This window comes from Schistocerca americana, chromosome 7 (genome assembly GCF_021461395.2).
Source record: "Schistocerca americana isolate TAMUIC-IGC-003095 chromosome 7, iqSchAmer2.1, whole genome shotgun sequence".
In the NCBI taxonomy this organism is placed as follows: domain Eukaryota; kingdom Metazoa; phylum Arthropoda; class Insecta; order Orthoptera; family Acrididae; genus Schistocerca; species Schistocerca americana.
The window spans coordinates 140,133,691-140,138,847 of NC_060125.1; the positions used below are offsets into that span (position 1 = coordinate 140,133,691).

General features: G+C 46.8%; 1 non-coding gene across 1 annotated transcript; it reads right to left on the bottom strand.

The window, feature by feature from the left end:
• Positions 1–1,012: 1,012 nt before the first annotated feature.
• On the bottom strand, positions 1,013–1,086 carry Trnat-ugu. The gene has a single exon. It is a non-coding gene; the product is annotated as a tRNA-Thr (tRNA).
• Between the last annotated feature and the right edge of the window lie 4,071 nt (positions 1,087–5,157).

A 5,157-nucleotide genomic window follows, 5' to 3' on the forward strand; every position in this document is an offset into this window, starting at 1 on the left:
AGCCGCGATAACGTCTTCCGCCGGGAGCTCGAACGGGAGTTCGAAAACTCGTATGGTGCGCATTGCTAAGCCGGCATGGTCGACAGTGACCGCTCCGACATTGCCGTCGGCGTGGCAAAAGCGCAATCCGTGGTTGGTGTCACGAAGTATTCTTTCACATACCGCGTCACTGACGACATTGACGTACATCGTACTGCTTAACATGGACAAATGGATGCCCAAGATGTCGGAAGCTGGGATCTTAGCAACGTCGCGTAGGAAGCGTTCCACTTCCAAGGCCTTTGGTCGTGCGTAGTCGTTGCAGAAGGTGAATCGTAATGTGGATTTTCTAAAACGGTTGGCCATGGTTCTAATGCACGTAAGCGACACGTAAGTGACGGCCGCGGAAATGTAAACAACAGCGAGCGCGCGTGCTCCGCAGGCGGAAACAACAACACGTCCGCACTGTACGGCGGCGAAAGCCGGACTGAACGTTTTAATTTCACAGACTGCGCATATGATTGAAATTACAATGAAATGAACACCCGTAGCTGCTTACAGGCGTTGACATACGTCAACGGGGACAGATGAAAATATGTGCCCCCACCGGGACTCGAACCCGAAATCTCCCGCTTACAAGGCAAACGCTTTATCCATCTGAGCCACCGAGGACACAGACGACAACCCGACTGCAGGGATTTATCTCTGGCACGCCTCCCGCGAAATTCACATTCTCAACGTATTGTCCCGCACTACATTCGTAGTGCCCCCGCCCATTATAGACATTACTCGCGGCGCGCTGCCGATTCCCGTGAGTTCGGGCACTGTTTATGCATTCGCACAGAAGAAGAAGATGGTCAAGAGGCCAGTGAGCCTTAACCGTATATACTAAGATGGTATCTGTTCTTTCGAACATGACCGAAAGAACAGATACCATCGGTGGCCATGCAGCTCGTTAGAATGAAATTACAATGAAGTGAACACCCTTAGCTGCTTACATTGACATAAATCAACGGAGACAGATGAAAATGTGTGCCCCGACCGGGACTCGAACCCGGGATCTCCTGTTTACATGGCAGACGCTCTATCCAGCTGAGCCACCGAGGACAAAGAAGATAGCGTGACTGCAGGGACTTATCTCTGGCACGCCTCCTGCGAAACCCACATTCTCAACGTATTGTCCCGCACTACATTCGTAGTGCCCCCGCCCTTTATAGTCATTACTCTTGGCGCGTTGCCGATTACCATAAGAGTCCGGGCACTGTTTGTGCATTCGCACAGAAGAAGAAGATGGTCAAGTGGCCGGTGAGCCTTAACTATATATATATACTAAGATGGTACCTGTTCTTTCGGACATGTCCGTAATGTGTAGATAGAGGCTCGGACCACCATTTAGTAATGATGAAGAATAGACTGAAATTTAAGAGAACCGTCAAGAAATGTCTGTACATCAAGTGGGACAGTGAGGTATTGTGGAATGACGACGTACGTTTCAAGTCTTCTGGTGTAGGTACTGTGATAGTGAATATCACAGTTATCAGTTCGCTTGAAAAAGTATTGGTATCGCAGAAAAGCGTAGTCGCAGATGTTGGCCAGATAACTACAAGTTCAAGGAAGGTAACGACAAAGAAATATTGGGTAACAGAGGAAATACTTCAGTTGTTCGATGAAATAGGGGAACAAAAATGTCCGAAAGGAGAAAGAGGAATAGCAAAGCAAGCAACTTCGGGATTAAAGAAGTAGGAAGTGCAGGGAAACTAAAGCAAATGACTAGATATCAACATATAGAAATATATGTCAACATATCGAAAAGGAAACGGCGCATGGAAGGGCGGATTCAGCAAACAAAAAAGTCAAAATAAATAAATTCACAAATGAAAAATTTGTTAGTTGTTAACAATATGAGCCCTGCCAACAACTACTTAATGACTGCCAAAGGACTAGTACACAGGTTCTGAAGTAAAACTGCAAAAAACCAAATAAAAGATTTACTTCTCTCTCCACACACAGACTGTAACGTGTTCGTTGAATCTGCAGGTAATGCGTTGACACGGGGACACTGCTTTATTACTCCACCCACCAACCTTTAACCTCCAACCCTCAGCCCACTACCACTCCATTCCCCGATGCTTGGCAGCTCGCGCCCATTCTGCGCTAATCGTCACTGGGAAAGATATTTCGGGCGCTGCATGTAAACTGGCACAGACAATGTCTACTTCATAAAATCGTTCCGGCGGAAAGCCTATGTCCTATATGTTCTTGTACGTTGGGTACTTCACAGGCTGTATGTATTTGATAACGAAACATCTTGCTCTACACATTGAGCTGCAATTCATAAGTATTTATCTGTCAGACAGGCATGGTGCGTATAGCTCATTATCAGCGGCTTGTAGACCACTGTTCACGTCCTCATCAACAGACATATCTGTCAAGTGTGGTCGTCTCTGCAAGAGGAGGGGGGGGGGGGGGGGGGGGGGAGTGCAAAAGACAGCTGTTGATCCCTGATCCCTGAGCCGTGGTAAAAAATTGCTGTTTTGAAGAGCGCGCCGCAGCGCGTTGTGCGAATCTGTCGCCCTCCGTTTCTGGCGGTGGCGCCGCTGTGATAATCACAGCTTTGGTGTCTCCCTCTGGTGGGAAAGCGGAAAGGTTGCCTGTTCACGTGCATTTAAGGGGCACTATCAGCTCTTCAGGGGGTCAGTCGGAGTGAGGCTAGGTCAGTCTCGCGTCAGCAGTTGCTGGCCTGTCTCTCGTTTGCATTTGTGCGCCAGTTAGTGTCTGTCTGTCGTTTGGATCAAACCTTAAAGCCAGAAGATGAGAGTCTTGCAATTCCGCCAGTAACTGAACTCAGCTAGTGGTCGCCCGGTCGGGGCTGAGTACCTGCATCTGAGTCTGCGCGTTAGGCCGCCAGTCTGCTCGAGTTGCTCGGGCAACGGTCATTGTCGGTTGGATTGGTCGGTTGGTTGGTCGCTCACTGAGACACTTCTCCGCCTTGAGCGTCGGCGCATGGGAGGTCCCCGCGTGAGTCCAGTGGGCAGCGCCGTATAGAAGGGGGTAGTGGCTTCGCGGTTCACAAGAGAGCAACAGGAGCGAAACCAAAACATCGGGCTGGCCGGGGCGAGCTGCGACGCCGTGCGACGGGAGATCGGCGCACCTTCCTGCGTCCGTTGAAGCGGCTGGCAGCGGACGGTTCGGGAGAGCGTTGGGGGTGCTGCGCCAGGACTTCGCCAGAAATCGCAGTTTATTAGAAGTTAAGTGATTGGAGATATGGTGTTTCATTTACTTGTTAAAATGTACTTGTTTTCTTAGTGAGGTCACCAGCCGCTTTGTTTTGGGGTCGTCCCACCATTTTTCTCCGTTTTCCCACGCGCTGGAAGGTGGTTATTGTGAAATGGGTGGTCCATTTTTCCCTTGTGGTATTGGAGAGGTTTAGAGCAATTTGCGGTTCGGGTTGTTTAGTAACCCCCCCCCCCCCCCCCCCCCCCCCTGTCAATCAGCCATACGTTAATAGCTGCGTCTGTCATGTGTGTCTTATTCGGTGTTAACGAATTTATTGATTAAAGGCCGAATTCGTGAGATATGTTTCTATCTTGCCTATCATCTTGCGAGTTGGTATATGTGTAATGTAGAGCATGTTGTGCATTTTATGGGTTTTATTTAAATAGTCATTTTAGGTTATAAACTTGCCACCTTTCCACCCTAAGAGTCCCTAAAAATATTTAAAAAAATTTCACTTTCGGTGGCAAATAATTTGAGGGTTGTACCATTTCCATTCCTCTTACGGGGGGCATAGTTTACATGTTTGTGTGAGTTGTTAAAAATTTTTTGTTTAAAGTGATCTGGTTTGTTGCAGATTTGCACCTGTGTACTCTTTCAGAGTCTGTGAGCAGTCGTGACTAATCCGTGTTGAAAGGCAGCAGGCAAGCTTCTTAGCCCGAAGGCTCCTACTGTTAATATTGTTCCTTGCCTCTAAATAAAACTGTATCTTGATATATCGAGGGTGCTTTTCTGCTTATAATTTTGGAAATAAAATTCACATTTGTTAAAAGTAATTTTACATCAGTTAAATTCTGGCACTACTTCCACGCTCACCTAATGTGATTAAATGTATCAATGTTCTTGATGAATCGCCAGTAAATAAAGTAAGTTCTTTAAAAAAGGTAAATTCACGGTTCATCACCTCCACCCCCGAAATACGGGGTATAGACATTTTATCTGCTACAGAATTCTCCTCCGCTTTCCATGATTTCTCGTGGTACTGCTAAGCATCTTATTTAGCCGCTTACAACATTACTAGAGTGATCGCAGTCGTCCAGTGCTATGGCTTTAGCGATTCCTGTATGCGTTACGTAAAAATGGTAACTTTAGAGCTATGCCACCCACCCCCTTTCCCGCCCCACCGGGATGAATTTCTGCAGCCGTCTTTACAGTCAAATATTTTAACCATTACAAAGATTTTGTATTTCACAGATATGCCGATAAATGGAGACGTGTACAGTGTGCTCCACTGAAGATGAACTACGAGTATACGCCTGTAAACTGGCCTGGCTTATGAATACTTTTTAAGTGCAGTTCATGGTGTGCATAGCGATGTTATTTATCACATAAAACTATTCCCTGGCCTTTTAGTCAGTGACTGCGGGAGACATCTCCGGAGGCAAAACGACAACTGTAAAATCGGGAGGCCTCGAGCATTGTACGCGTATGCATATGCCATTTTACCTCCAGAGATGTGTCCTGGAGTCAGAGACTAAAAGGCCAGGGAGTAGTTCCACACGGCCTCACACCGGAACTTTTAATTAAAATGTTTCAAGACGGTCAACAGAAACGATGGTGCTCTGCTGATCTTTGTCGATTTTGATGTAATTTTCGTGAACAGGGAGTTCAGATTTCACGAGATTTTGTCCCAGTTGTCAATATTTTTGACGTCAGCTGTATTATGGATGGAAATCGTAGATTTTAGTGACACCTGAAAATTTGTGCCGGAATGGAACTCGAACTCAGATTTCCCACTTTTTTATCTCAAGCCATCGCCTTAACAAACTAGGGTATTCGTGCACACTTCCATCATAAATCCAAACCTCCATATTCCACATCGTCTGCGTCACAATTGCTCGGAGCGTACCTGGATTTCCGCTACAGGGTGAAATAAGTTTGTAATTACGTAACTGACAGTAGTCT